This window comes from Giraffa tippelskirchi, chromosome 1, assembly GCF_054371585.1.
Source record: "Giraffa tippelskirchi isolate mGirTip1 chromosome 1, T2T-mGirTip1v1.2.pri, whole genome shotgun sequence".
NCBI classification, from domain to species: domain Eukaryota; kingdom Metazoa; phylum Chordata; class Mammalia; order Artiodactyla; family Giraffidae; genus Giraffa; species Giraffa tippelskirchi.
In genome coordinates, this window is record NC_137275.1 from 9523117 (window position 1) to 9539663 (window position 16547).

The 16547-nt window shown below is 37.2% G+C and overlaps 1 non-coding gene across 1 annotated transcript; it reads right to left on the reverse strand.

Moving 5' to 3' along the window:
* Positions 1–5676: 5676 nt before the first annotated feature.
* On the reverse strand, positions 5677–5784 carry LOC145521711 (U6 spliceosomal RNA). Its single transcript, XR_014065609.1, has one exon. It is a non-coding gene; the product is annotated as a U6 spliceosomal RNA (small nuclear RNA).
* Positions 5785–16547: the final 10763 nt, after the last annotated feature.

The following is a 16547-nucleotide window of genomic DNA, read 5'->3' on the forward strand; positions in this document are numbered from 1 at the left end:
ATCATGGCTGATACAAGTCATGATGATGGTTAGGATAAAGGCATATGGCCTGAAGGTTTTGTTGGCAGTGTTGGTAGAAGAAAAGCTCTAGAGAGTGGCTCTCCTGGATATTTTCATGTCAAAACCATGGTACAGCATATTTACATACTATGACCTATGACTGTATTCTCCCTTTCCTCAGATTTTTATTCTGAGCATCTCCCCCAACCACCATCCTCAGAACACATGCTCTTCTGTAAGCTTTGAAGGCTTAGATTCTAATCAAAATGTTCTTGATCTTCTCTGTAGAAAAAGGTACTGGGATCACTTTAAGACTGAGGTGGCCATACCTGGGAAAGCTAGAGAATCTTCAACTTAAAATGGCTTTTAAGTTTGAATGCCAGAAAAGCTACTGGAAGCAACACAGAGGCACAGCAGGATGGAAGATGTGAGGATAATTTTACGAAAGTGTTGAATACCTCAAACGGCAGTTGTTAGTTACCGCATATTGCTTATAGCAGTGATGTATGATGATATATAATTGCTGCTAATTAATTTCATAAATCTATTAATTTATATGAAGGTTTTTTACTCTGTAAACTATATTGGTACATTTGTGTTAATATAGTTTTATAGCTTATATACATGAATAATACATGATTTTAATTTTAACCTTATTTTAGTACTATGAAAATTCTTTTTCTCCAGAGAATATAAAAAGTGATTCTTTATATTTGAAGAGCTCTTTATATTTTAAAATATTTTTATGTTATGTTTGCACCTTATTTGGTACTTGAAGCACTGATTAAAATACCCAAGAAATTGAGGGTCAGAGAAGTTAAGTAATGTACAAGATACACAACATCCAAGAAGACCTCAGATCAGAATATATAACGATTTCATTTCCTTGACCATATATCATATTTATTTTCGTAAAACAAGTAGATGATTTAAAGTTCAAAACTTCAGGTATTTTTCAATCTGTTTCTAGAAGGTGGAAGGTGGGGAGTCTAGTGCCTCTTCTTGCTGATTGAATTTTGAATGCATTTTCTTTATTAGAAATCATATAAAAAGGAAAGAATCCTTCACTGATTGCCATGTCTCCTGGCAAAAGTCCAATCCTTGTTTAGCAGACATCTTTTTGATAACTGTGCCATTTTGTTTTGATATTCTTTTCAGTTACATTTATATTACTAATAGCCAAATTCGTCAGCACCTGCAAATAAAGTCACCATCATCATCACTCACAATGTTATTTCCACTAAGTGCAAAATATAAAGGATGGCTTGGCTGAGACGTATTGATCGTATTTCTTTGGAAAATCATGAAACTTCCTCTGAGATATACTATTTGTCATAACTTCATTTTTAGCCAAGAATAATGAATAACTGATAAGATGAAATATAGTAGGTCATAATTGGCAAATGGAGAGCATTTTGCAGAAATCACTCAAAGTATTTTGAATTTCATTTCTAGTCATGGTTTATTTAACACTAGCTGAGTGTTCAGAGTCATGCACAAAAGATTGATGATCTTTTAAAGCAATTCCTAAGTGTAATATTATGTCTTAAAGAATTATGTCACTCTCTTTAGAGGTGCTGAGAAAGATGTCAGGAGGCATCAATAACAACTCAAGTATTACTAACCATCTGCGTTTTGTAAATCAAGTAGGCAGAGGGTTTCCCCATACAACCCCTAAAGGAATTACATGATCCTGAAAGGCATTTACTAGAATATTTCTATAAGAATATAGTTTGTTATTGAAAGGTAATGAATTTGGAAATAACCCTAGATGTCCCAAGAAGAAGAATCAAATAAAAATAATACAAGGGTCTACTCAGGGGAGAATTTCCATAAGCTTGGCTTTGGCATCAATGTTTCAGTTGGCATTTCCTGAAAATCATTTTTGTTCCTACTAGGGAAGTCATAGATGTTCTGTCTACTGAGTGCTATTCTACATAGTCCTCCTGTGTCCTTAAAATAAAAAAAAAAGTGAGTCTCTACACACTCACATGTATGCCTTTTACATACCTTTCTTATTTCTCTTTTCCTATTTTCTTTCTGTGCTTTCTTCATCTTACTTTCAAGTGGTGAGATATTTTGAAATTAGTATAGGCTTAGATTCAGAACGTGATTGTAGCTTCAGATCTGGTATCTATTAGCTCTGAAGCAATGAACAAGAGACTCAGCTTTTTCATCTATAAAATTAAAATAATGATAGTTTCTAGGAGTGATGCTTAGTAAGTGATACAGAATAGATCCTCATTAAAAGTAAGTTGTTATAAAGATTTTTAATCTTCTAAATAAGATTCCTTTTAAAAAATATAAAAATATATAATTTTGAGTTTATCTAGATGTTTTTGTATCATAAAAATGGGAATAAAATCTGAAATGCTGTGGTAAAATAGCTTTGTGTATCATTTGGGGGGTAAGCAGTTTGCAGAGGGAGAGGTAGTTTGTTTTACCATACTGGAGTCAGAGGATTTGGTTTAGGTTCCTGATGAAGAATGATTCTTTTTTAAACAAACCATTTGGCACCTTTGAGATGCCTGTTTCTATCTTTAAAAATTATAACTCTCACACATCCAGGTCATTTTGAAACTCCATATGAGGTAGTGTTTGCAACCACATAGCTCTTAAGGATGGAAAAAGGCTATATTAATGTTAGTTGTTGATATCACTGTTACTAATACAACTGTGTTAATATCACGAGGAACATTTGAATTGTCATCTCTCCCTCTTTCATCTGTGTCTAGAAAAAAAGTGAAGACATTATATTTTTCTCCCATGTACTGAATCCAAAATGGTGTCTCTCCATAATGAGGTGCACTTAAAGCCTCACCTCTGTTGTTAAGAGGAAGAAAAACCTTCATCGAGAAGTCACAAGTCTGCCAATTAGCTGCTCTCACAAATACACAGTTAAATTACTTGGATCTTTCCTTTGAGAAATGACAAATTTAGTGGGAATAATAAATCTAAACATACACACACAAGCACACACACAAGTTATAGCTACATGTTAGAAGAGCTCATAGGAGGAAGAAACAGGTAAAGCTTATTTATGAGGTTATGTTTGAACTCTGTAGTAAAGGTCAACTTGGTTGAGTCTGGTGGGAAATTAAGGGAACAGAAGCAACATTTGTAAGAAAACTATGATGAAAGTGTTAAAGGGAGGTGATGGGAAGGAGGAGGAGAATTATATAGGATAAAGAGAAGCTACCTTTTGATTCAAATATTGTATACTGATGGGAAATGGAGTAAACCAAAACACTGGCAAACTTTAGAAGATATGGGAGAGTTAATATATATTTTAAACCCAAGGTAAATATTATGAGACCAGAAACCCCACTACTAAGCATACACCCAGAGAAAACTGTAATTCAAAAAGATACATGCAGCCTAATATTCTTTGCAGCACTATTTACAATAACTAGGACATGAATCAGCCTAAATGTCCATCAACAGATGAATGGATAAAGAATGTGTGGTAAATATATTCAATGGAATATTACTCAGCCCTAAAAAGGAATGGAGTTGGATCATTTGTAGAGCTGTGGATGGATCTGGAAACTGTCATACAGAGTGAAGTAAGTCATAAAGAAAAAATCAAATACTGCATATTAATGCATATATGTGGAATCTAGACAAAAAATGGTATAGGTGATTTTATTTGCAAAGCAGAGAGAGAAGACACAGATGTAGAGAACAAATTGTCACCAAGGCAGAGAGGAGGGAGGTGGGATGAACTGGGAGATTAGAATTGATGTATATACACTATTGATACTATGTGTAAAATAGACAGCTAATGAGAATCTACAGCATAGCACAGGGAACTCTACTCGGTGCTCTGTGGTGACTTAAATGGGAAGGAAATCTAAAAAAGAGGGGGTATATGTCTACATACAACTGATTCACTTTGCTGTACAGCAGAGGGTAGCACAAAATTGTGAAGCAACTATGCTCCAATAAAAAATTAATTTAAAAAACTGATGTACATCAAACGATTCCTTTTCACATATGTGTACCCTGCTCATTGGGTAATAAATCTCTTCATCTCGGCTTAATTGGGGAGCTCAAGGACACCCCCCTACTCCTTTTGTTCCCCAGCATTCATCTACAAGATCCCTCTCCTTTTCTAGTTCCCACTAACCTTCCTATGCCTGCTCCCTGGCTTCTTTCTATCCTGTCTACTAAGATGCCTTTAGCCATCTAACCACCTCTACAGGTAGGATCAGTGATCTCCAATGTCTTTTCAGTTTCTCTAGAGAGATTCCCCTGTCTACCCACTTCAGTTTGCCTGATTCTACCCCTGAACTCTACTGTAACCGGTGCAGTATCTTTGGTAATGTACTGGTTTGTTTGCAGGCTGGTTTCCCCAAACAAATATGAACCATTCGATGAAATAGTCCACTTTTTTTTGCTCCTTTTTTTGTAAGTCCACTTTAATTCCCTTTATTACCAAGAGACAGTTATGAAGTATAATACTGCTGACATTGAACTTCATAAAGTATTCTGGAAGTGAAATTAGTACTAAAATGCTCTATTCCCTTAAGGTCTAATGCATTCATATGACAGTATCCTGTAAATAGGCTAATGTATGTGCTTATTCACTCAGTCATGTCCGACTCTTTGCGACCCCATGGACTGGGGCCTGCCAGGTTCCTCTGTCCATGGGATTTTCCAGGCAATAATACTGGAATGGGTTACCATTTCCTTCTCAAAGGGATCTTCCTGACCCAGGGATTGAACCTAGATCTCTTGTATTTAAGGCAGACTCTTCACCATCTAACAAACCAGGGGATGTTACTATAGTTTTAGTGTTATATTTATTTATTTATTAAGAACATATTTATTGAGAAGTCAGAGTATATGAAAAATAGCCTGGAGTGAGTATCAATAGACTTAAATTCTTGCCATAGCTCTTCCTCCAAGTAGATCTATGATCTTAGACAATCACTTAAAATATCTAGACCTGAGTTTCCTATGAATTGAGCCATTAACTGCATGCTCCCTACAATAACTTTCATCTCTGGCTGATTGGTTTCAGCTCCAGATATAAGATGCCTTGTGCTAAGCAAAACAAAGTGTCCTTGTGACCATCAAAATAAAGAAAACCTGCTCAAGTTTGGAGAAACCTAATAATTTTGCCTTCCTGCTCACCAGATTACAGACCAATCGACATACAGGAACTTGGTAAACATTAAAACACATAATCCACTTTATTTCTTATATTTAACTGTTGGAAGCTTGACCTTGAAGTCAGAATAAGGATTCTCGATTCCTCTTCTAGGAACTGAACCCTGTTGCAGATGGACATTCAAGAGGACAGTAGGTAGGAACCTTATACATCACAGCATAAAGAGATCGGGAAATATGCTCAGCTTGTGGATAGATTCCTTTAAAGAAAGACAAAAGGCATAATATGTTCTAATTTTAGAATGTTTTCATCACTCTCAGAAGAAATTAAATGCTTATTAGCCTTTACCTCTCAAACCCACCTCTCATGTATACCTACAGTCCTAGCTAAATCACTTTCTATCTCTATAGATTTGCCTATTCTAGACATTTCATAATGGAGTAATATAGTAAGTAGTCTTTTTAAATTAAATACATTTGATGTGTAACACTTAAATTTAAGATGTAAAATGTGTTATTTTGATGTGTTTATATATTACACTATTTTTGCCATTGTCATGAAAAAATATGGAATGCTTCATGAATTTGCATGTTATTCTCTTTTGGAGACCATGCTAGTCTTCTCTGTATTGTTTCAATTTTTAGTATATGTGCTGACAAAGTAAGTACAGTATGTGGTCTTTTGTGTGTGGCTTCTTTCATATATGATGATATTTTCAAGGTTTATCCACACTGTAGTGTTTTTCAGTATTTATTTTTGTTGCTGAGTAGTATTCCATTGTGTGGGGAAAAAAACACATTTTGTTTATTCATTTACCAGTTGATGTACATTTAGATTGTATTCAAAAAAATATAGAAAGACAAAGGGTACAAATATGCATTATCAACTTTCATCAGTAATCAACAAATACCAGTAGCCAACAAATATCTAGCTTTTACACATGCCAGTACCATCTTCCAGGATTCAGGGAGTAGTGAGTGAGTGATGAGTGGCAAGAAGTGAGGAATAATCTGTCCCAACATTTCCTGAGGAGGTGGAAGAATTGAGGAGACTTTCTATTTCTAGTCTAGTCAGGGAACACCCTACATCAACACCATCACCATCACTAACATGCACACACACACATACAATCTGTTCTACACAATGCATGTGATAAGGCTGGTTTTAACAGAAGTGGTCAAAAGTATGTTGTTCTTTAGGTCTTAGAATCAAACGATGCCGTTGAGAGATAGGAGTTGCAGATATGTATTTACCATTAGGAGCATTTATCTTCCTGGTCTCATATTCACCATATAAAATATTTATTATTAAAAAAAAAAAGACTCCAGCAGGCTTAACATATATTCACTAAGTAAGTCTGGAAACTGTACTTTTTCTGGTATAAATGTTGACTGAGCATGATTCAAAGGCACAAAAATAAGTTATTACAATAATAAATTCTTCAATGGCCCTCCTTGTCTCTAAAGAAATAAGTAAATGAAAAGAACAGGAGTATAGTTTCTTTCCTCCTCTGGACACCTTTATGCACTTTTTCATATGCTGCTACTTTGGCCTAAAATGTTCTTCCTTAATTTGTCTGCCATTAAGTCCTCATAGCTAAATTAGCCTTCCCAACCTCCTTACTTATTGAGAAGCTTCAAATCTATCACAGTATCAACTAGGATACCCTGACCTCTGAACTAATTCTGAGGTAATCTCTCTTTCTCCGCCTCACTGTTGTGGCTCCTATAATTCTTTATTTAAGGACTTGTCATGTAGCATTCTAATTTTGCTTTATTTGTCTCTCAAGTCATTAGTCTGTGCTTTGCTTAAGATCAGAGATATATAACATGCATAAAATGCACCCCCAAAATCTCTGTCCAATGAATAAATAAAGATGTTTTGGAAAAAATTCTACAAATGTGGTTAATTAGTTTGGCCTTATGGACAATTTTCTAAATACAAATGTATTAAGGTTAGAACTCTTGAGAAGAAAAATACTGAGACAAGGAGTTGAATGCAAGTGGTTTATTTGTGATGTGATGCCAGAAATCATGGAAGGGGGAGGTGGGAAAGTAAAATAAGAAAGGGAAGAAAGCCAATAAAAGTTCTGCTAATTAGCTGGTTACCACTGTGTGTCACAGGATCTCAGTCTTGCTAGAGACCTCTGGAAAAACTGCAAAGGACAAATCTCAAGATTCTCCTACCTAAGAAACAAGGGAACTGATGTTTTTAAACAACCAACTTCTGGTAATAATTAGTTGAATGTTGTTTCTACGTACTTAATTCATTGGTACTTTCAGTCTGTTCTTGTGGGAACCAAGCCTATTCCAGTGGCCAGATAAAGCCTATGGGAAAACCCCCCAGTTTCCCTTAATATGATGTAACCAAAGCAGTAATACACAGAAACATTTGGTGCAAAAGGAATGAATATAATATCTTGACAATATCCTCAGGGATGACCAACCCATATCCAAAAAATATACCAATTCATGTAAGGACAAGGTGCCAACCCTATTCAGGTGATAGAGTTCTTATGTAATTTGTCTCTAAGTGGCTAATCTGTCTTCTTATTATATACTACCATAGTAAGGGCTTGATTTTTAACTTTATTAATGATAGATTTGACATCAGCAGGATAATCATTATAGCCTTGATCAAGGAAGCCTGTAATGTTGTAGCCATGTATATTAGTTGATCAGTTGTGTCCATCTCTTTGCAACACCATGGCCATGAATGACCATCATTCCTACCATCATGGATGCTCACTCTCTGGGTAGATTGTGCAGGCACTGGGATGAGCAGTTAAGGGCAGGTGTCTTTAACTTATATGCAGAGTACATCATGAGAAACGCTGGGCTGGAAGAAACACAAGCTGGAATCAAGATTGCCTGGAGAAATATCAATAACCTCAGATATGCGGAAGACACCACCCTTATGGCAGAAAGTGAAGAAGAGCTAAAGAGCCTCTTGATGAAAGTGAAAGAGGAGAGTGAAAAAGTTGGCTTAAATCTCAACGTTCAGAAAACTAACATCATGGCATCTGGTCCCATCACTTCATGGGAAATAGATGGGGAAACAGTGGAAACAGTGTCAGACTTTATTTTTTTGGGCTCCAGAATCACTGCTGATGGTGATTGCAACCATGAAATTAAAAGACGCTTACTCCTTGGAAGGAAGGTTATGGCCAACCTAGATAGCATATTTAAAAGCAGAGACATTACTTTGCCAACAAAAGTCTGTCTAGTCAAGGCTATGGTTTTTCCAGTGGTCATGCATGGATGTGAGAGTTGGACGGTGAAGAAAGCTAAGCACCGAAGAATTGATGCTTTTGAACTGTGGTGTTGGAGAAGACTCTTGAGAGTCCCTTGGACTGCAAGGAGATCCAATCAATCCATCCTAAAAGAGATCAATCCTGGGTGTTCATTGGAAGGTCTGATGTTGAAGCTGAAACTCCAATACTTTGGCCACCTCATGAGAAGGGTTGACTCATTGGAAAAGACCTTAATGCTGGGTAGGATTGGGGGCGGGAGGAGAAGGGGACGACAGAGGATGAGATGGTTGGATGTCATAACCAACTCGATGGACATGGGTTTGGGTAGACTCTGGGAGTTGGTGATGGACAGAGAGGCCTGGCGTGCTGCAATTCATGGGGTCGCAAAGGGTTGGACACGACTGAACAACTGAACTGAACTGAACTGTCTGTACTCTAACTGGAGTGATAAACTGCACTCATCCTGTTTATCTGGTTGGTTAGCATTTCTGTTGAGATGAACACTCTTTCTAGTGGGGATTGCTTGAGACAAAAGATCTACACCTTTCAGGCTCACAGGTCTATCCCCTAGTGTCTTCCTGACAATTTTCTTATTTTGTTATCCTCAACTTCCAGTCTTTTCCAGACAAAATCATTTATCACTGCTCAAGTATCTCTGTGTGTATTCTTATCTGTAACCACCTCTCCACCAAGTTTAAGAACAAATGTACTGCCAAGAATCTGCCCACTGGGGAGGAATGACCATCACCACTGTATTTCATATATATACATGATTCGGATTGTACTTCAAAAATTGTATATTTTCTCTTCATACCAACATATGGAGTAGACCTATTAATGAACCAGTTTCAGGATATTTTTCTAGGCAGGTGGTCCCAGGGACCCCTCAAGAGGGCCACACGTATGAGCCGAGGAGAGGATTGGTCATGAGAGTCAGTGACATAAAGATATAGTACACCAATTTGTACAAATTATTTGTACCTTCCTGCCATACTCATGCCCAGTTCTCACAGTAGCACTTCTATAATATGATGGATTAATGCTGTACTCTCCTGAAAATAATTAGCTCATAAGGGACTCACTGTAGAGAATAAAGGATATTTTATGTGAACTCACATATGAGCATACCCACTGTATACTCACTAGATATCTCATGGTCTATTATAGACTTTCTAATAAGGTACAGTGGCTTGTCAGTATTTGCTGTGCAAAAGCAAATGGTGCTATGGTACAAAGAACACTGCCTGTCTTCAGAAGTTTGACAGAGTGTCAATATTGTGGATTACCATGGATAACACGTAAATACCTTCAATTTCTTGAATGCATCCAAATTGAACCACTTCCTGAATTTACTGGAGAGGGCTCTATTGTTTGAATCACATTCAAAGCTGACATCTTAATGAGTCATCTAAAACTGATTCTGAGTTATATTACTAAAATGGTGCATGGTATTAATATCTTTAAAACTCAAAATGACCATCCAAGCACTGTCCCAGTTTCCTAGTGGTAGAAAGTACAGGGCAAATACCCTGAAATTTAGTTTACCAGAAATGCCTCAGTTTTACCCCAGTTCTCAAACCTCTAAAAACTTCACAGATATGTCAATTAATCAAAACTTTTTAGGGTTTAACATTCCCATGATACATAAGTACCTTTCCAGGATTTCCAAAGTGCTTGACATTTAACAGTCTCTAGGTCAAATTAGTATGATGCAGTCGGTGTAGTACAGAGGTATTAAAACTACAACCTCCAAGCCAAACGGAGCCTGTCATCTGCTTTCATTTACAAAGTTTTATCAGGATACCATCATTCTCATTTATTTACATAATGTCTATGACTTCTCAGTGGCAGACTTGAGGAGTTGTGACAAAGATTGCGTGGTCTGCGTGCGCTTAGTCACTCAGTTATGTCCGACTCTTTGCAACCCAATGGGCTGCTCCTGCCAGACTCGTCTGTCCACGGGATTCTCCAGGCAAGAATACTGGAGTGGGTTGCCATACCCTCCTCCAGGGAATCTTCACAACCCAGTGATCGCACCCAGGTCTCCTGCATTGCAGGTGGATTCTGTACTGTCTGAGCCACCAGAGAAGCATGGTCTGCAAAGCCTAAAATATTTCCTATTTGACTTTCTACAGAGAAAGTTTGCTGAACTCTGTTACAGAGAATAGTTTTGTGCAAGGCAATGTGTCTAGATGATCAAGGTCCCATCAACCTACAGCGCAAGAGATTAACATAACCCTGAAGCAAGGCTGTAAAGGTCTACTGCTGTCTTTCCAAGTGAATGCTAACAACATCTGATCTGCCTTCCTGATAGGTATTGAAACATATAGTTTTTCCAGATCAGTAACGATATTCTAAGGTTAAATATGGAATGGTGATTTCTTTTAGAAAAGGTATAGCTCCAGCACAGAAACTGTCACTATCACTTTGTTATATTTACGGAAGTTTGCCATCATCTGTCAAAATCCACCTTTTCTTTTTTTTAACTCATACATACCATATCAGTGAATTAAGCAGGATGTAAGGAAGTCCACCACTGCTACATCATTTAAGTATTTGAAGATGGCATTATCTGTGCAACTTCATCTAGGATGCACTAGCACTTCTGACTTTCTGTAAATGAGGGATGCAGACAGTTTTACAAGCTTCTATTTGGACTTTTATAGCACAATAGCTCTTTATCCACAGATGAGGGAACACGATGATGGTTCTGCCAGCTGCTAAATATATCCATGTGGATTGTGCTCTATGAGGCTGGGGAAATGACCCAATCATTTCAGAAACTGAAATGGCACATATTTGGGTCAAGAGTCTGTATATCCACACTCTAAAAGGGATAAGGAAGTTGTCCTCATTCCTATTTTACCAGTGGTAATTCAGATCCTGTATCCAATGGCCTTATCAACATCCAGATAATTTTTCCTCAATTACAAAAAAAACTTACTTTTAGTTTCTTTTGCTGTACAATAGCTTTTAATTAGGTCCCACTTACTTCCCTGGTGGCTCAGATTGTAAAACCTCTGCCTACAATGCAGGAGACCCAGGTTCGATCCCTGGGTTGGGAAGATCCCCTGGAGAAGGAAATGGCAACCCACTCCAGGACTCTTGCCTGGAAAATCCCATGGATGGAGTAGCCTGGTAAGCTACAGCCCATGGAGCCTCAAAGAGTTGGACACGACTGAGCAACTTTACTTTCACTTTTTTGTTTATTTTTGCTTTTTTTCCCATTACTGTGGAAGGTGGGTCATAGAAGATCTTGCTATGATTTATGTCAAAGAATGTTCTGTCTATGTTTTTCTCTAAGAGTTTTATAGTTTCTGGTCTTACATTTAGGTCATTAGTTCATTTTGAGTTTATTATTATTATTATTTTTTTGCATGGTGTTAGAAAGTGTTCTAATTTCATTCTTTTACACAGAGCTGTCCAGTTTTCCCAGCACCACTTATTGAAGAGACTATCTTCTATGTTGTATACTCTTGCCTCCTTTGTCAAAATAAAGTATCCATAGGTATGTGGGTTTATCTCTGGGCTTTCTATCTTGTTCCCTTAGAATACTATATTTCTGTTTTTGTGCAAATACCATACTATCTTGATGGTTATAACTTTGTATTATAGTCTAAAGTCAGTCATGTTAATTCCTCCAGCTCCATTTTTCCTTCTCAAGGTTGCTTTGGCTATTTAGGATCTTTTGTGCTTCCATATGAATTATAAAATTTTTTGTTCTAGTTTCGTGAAAAATATCATTGGTAGTTTGATAGTGATTGCATTGAATCTATCTATTACTTTGAATGGTATAGTCATTTTCACAACATTGATTTTTCCAATCCAGGAATGTAGTATATCTTTCAATATGTTTGTGTCATCTTTGATTTCTTTCATCAGTGTCTTAAAGTTTTATGCATACAGGTATTTTGTCTCTTTAGGTAGGTTTATTCTGAGTGAAAAGACAACCCTCTGAATGGGAGAAAATAATAGCAAATGAAACATTGACAAAGTATTAATATCCAAAATATACAAACAGCTCATTCAGCCCAATACCTGAAAAACAAATAGCTCAATCAAAAAGTGGGCAGATTGCTGAAACAGATATTTCTCCAAAGAAGACATACAGATGGCTAATAAACTCATGAAAAGATGCTCAACATAACTCATTACTAGAGAAATACAAATCAAAACTACAATGAGGTATCATCTAACACCAGTCAGAGTGGCCATCATCAAAAAAATTCCAAACAATAAATGCTGGAGAGGATGTGGAGAAAAGAGAAACCTCTTGCACTGCTGGTGGGAATGCAAATTGATACAGCCACTATGTCTGGAGAGTCCTTAAAAATTAGGAATACAACTACCATATGATCCAGTGATCCCACTACTAGAAACATATCTTGAGAAAATCATAATTCAAACGGACAGATGTACCCCAGTGTTCATCACAGAACTACTTATAGCTGCTAGGACATGGATGAAATCTAGATGTCCATCAACAAATGAATGAATAAAGTTGTGGTACATATACACAATGAAATATTACTCAGCCATAAAAAGGAACAAATTTAAGTCACTTCTAATGAGGTGGATGAACATAGAGCCTATTACACAGAGTGGAGTAGGTCAGAAAAAGAAAGACAAATATCATATATTAACTCATGTATATGGAATCTAGAAAGTTGGTACTGATGAACCTATCTGCAGGGCAGCAATGAGATGCAGATGTAAAATACAGACTTGTGGACACAGTGGGGGAAAGAGAGGGTGGGATGAATTGAGAGAGCAGCATTAAAACATATGCATTACAATATGCAAAATTAGATAGCCAGTAGAAATTCACTGTGTGATGCAGGGAGCTCAAACCCAGTGTTCTGTGACAATCTAGAGGGGTGGGATGGGGTGGGAAGTAGGAGGGAGGTTAAAGAATGAGGGGATACGTGTATACCTATGGCTGATTCATGTTGATATGTGGCAGAAACCAACACAGTATTGTAAAGCTATTATCCTCTAATTAAAAATAAATTTAAAAAACTTACTTTTATAGGCTGCTGTTTTGTAAAGAAATATCTACTGTGTCTTGAACAGATATGATCTTTCATTCAGTAGATTCTAGAGTTCAACAACTGGTTTATGCTTGGAAACTAGGTAAGGAAGAGTGATTTTCCACTGGAGTAGCTGACATCAGCTTTCTTTGTACCTATTCTTAATCTTTTTTTTGTTATTGAATTAGCTAAATAAAATTTTATTCTCATTGACTGTTCTTTGAAATGCCATCACCAAGATTCCTGCTGCCTTTCTGAAATTGCTGCCTTATTACCTCTAATAATTTGTATCCACTTTACCTCTAATAATTATGAGCCTCAACTATTCTGAAATCCTTCCATTCCTATCTGCTAAAGCTATTCTGCCATCTCTTTCATTTCTTTGTAGACCATCATGGTTTCTCTGCCTCAAGGACCAATTTCAGATGTATACTAGGTATCCTTGCAGGAGTAGTAAGTTCTAAATCAGTGAAGAGTGCCCTCACACAAATAAACTCTTCCATCAAACATACATTGTGCTGGACCCTCCATATCTATCCTGAGGCATGGTCTACTGGTCTCTGATTGTGTCCCTCTTATACCCTTTCATTCTGACCATGTTAACATTAAATATTGACTGAGAACAATGAAGGCAGGAGCAGATCTTGAGAAAGTTAATTACCCTGTTGGCTAGCATTTATCTTAGGTAAAGTCCTTGCTTGGTCTTTATGCAATGAGAGATCATTCCTTTTTTTTTTTTTTTTTTTCAGTAAAAGACAATTCTTCAGCCTAGAAGGTTTAAGGAAATCTTGGGATTCAAACACACCTGCCCAATATTCCCATCGTGGATTTCAGCGTTCTATTCTTCTCTTATTATGGGCTTAACTTTATTACAGAAGACTTGCTGGGTCTGTGAATTCAGCCTTCAACCTAACTCTGAATAGTCATGACCCAGGCCTGATACTTAGTAAAGTCTATCCTCCAGGTGAAGTTAACAGTCTTTTTTAAAACATTTCCATTAAGGCTTACTTGCTTTTCCAGCGTTCCCTGGTTTAATAGTTGCTTAAACTTAGACTACTATTTTTTCTTTCAGAGGTCTAGGGCACTTGTTAATAGCCAGAATTCTTAAATTTCCCACTGTTCCATAACCCAGTATATATTCTCACGCCTATATATATTCCATAGCCACCCACCATGGTTGAGAGTTCTATTAACCTGACTTACCACCCACTGTGGTGTCTTGTTGCCATTTGGCCATTTAGCAATGTAACCCTGGGTCTTGGTTCCTACTGAAAATAATTCTATTCTTGGCTCCAATTATCATAGCTTGTGTTTCCCTTGAAGTAAATCATGATAAAAGACTCTGAGTGCAACTGTCTGTTTTCGACGGGGTCACAGGCTGAACCGGTAGGAAATGGGAAACTGAAGCAGGAAATACAAGGTTCTCAATACAGTGTATACTAATGGACAGTTATGAGGCCATCTGGGGCGCAATCCTACTGAAGACCTCTGGAAGACTGCATGAAAATGTTTCAGAGTTTGACAGTTGTTATGTGGCAAATATCGAGCTGAATGTAAATAAAACAGGAAATATAATGCCCAATTGTTCAAGAAGTATTCTGGGATTTAGAGTTAAATAAGGATAACTGAAATGTGAGTCCATGAATAAAGGATTAAAATACTCACAAACGCTGTTACAGAGATAAGATCTAGGGAGAAAATATATTTAAAAATCACTTAAATATCAAAAAGTACTTGACATTAAAAAACACCCACGGATCATATAAAAGTTCTTTTGATGAAAAATATCAGTTTCCTACTTTAGACTTCCCCATTGCTAATCTTACTGTCCAGGTTCATCTGATGCTAACAATTTGTATATCTAGCTCTTAAGGTAGTTATTACATAACTCTACATTGTCTTTACAAATATTGCTTTCAGTTCAGTTCAGTTCAGTCTTTCAGTCACGTCCGAGTCTTTACAACTCCATGGACTGCAGCACACCTGGCTTCTCTTTCCATCACCAGCTCCCAGAGCTTACTCAAACTCATGTCCGTTGAGTCAGTGATGCCATCCAACCATCTCATCCTCTGTCGTCCCCTTCGCTTCCCACCTTCAATCTTTCCCAGCATCAAGGTCTTTTCAAATGAGTCAGTTCTTCACATCAGGTGGCCAAAGTATTGGAGTTTCAGCTTCAGCATCAGTCCTTCCAATGAATATTCAGGGATGATTTCCTTTAGGATGGACTGATTGGGTCTCCTTGCCATCCAAGGGACTCTCAAGAGACTTCTCCAACACCACAGTTCAAAAGCATCAATTATTCAGCTCTCAGTTTTCTTTATAGTCCAACTCTCACATCTACACATGACCACTGGAAAAACCATAGCCTTGAATATACAGATCTTTGTTGCCAAAGTAATGTCTTTGCTTTTTAATATACTGTCTAGGTTGGTCATAAATTTTCTTCCAAAGAACAAGCGTCTTTTAATTTCATGTTTGCAGTCACCATCTGCAGTGATTTTGGAGCCCCCCAAAATAAACTCTGTCACTGTTTTCAATGTTTCCCCATCTATTTCCCATGAAGTGATGGGGCCAGATACCATGATCTTAGTTTTCTGAATGTTGAGCTTTAAGCCAACTTTTTCACTCTCCTCTTTCACTTTCATCAAGAGGCTCTTTAGTTCTTCTTCACTTTCTGCCATAAGGGTGCTGTCATCTGCTTATCTGAGGTTATTGATATTTCTTCCAGCAATCTTGATTCCAGCTTGTGCTTCATCCAGCCCAGCATCTCTCATGATGTACTCTGCATATAAATTAAATTAGCAGGGTGACATTATATAGTCTTAACGTATTCCTTTTCCTATTTGGAATCAGTCTGTTGTTCCATGTCCAGTTCTAACTGTTGCTTCCTGACCTGTATACAGGTTTCTCAAGACAGGTCAGGCTGTCTGCTATTCCCATCTCTTTCAGAATTTTCCATAGTTTGTTGTGATCCACACATTCAAAGGCTTTAGCATAGTCAATAAAGCAGAAGTAGATGTTTTTCAGGAAATCTCTTGCTTTTTTGATGATCGAGCAGATGTTGGCAATTTGATCTCTGGTTCCTCAGGCTCTTCTAAATCCACCTTGATCATGTGGAAGTTCACGGTTCATGTATTGCTGAAGCCTG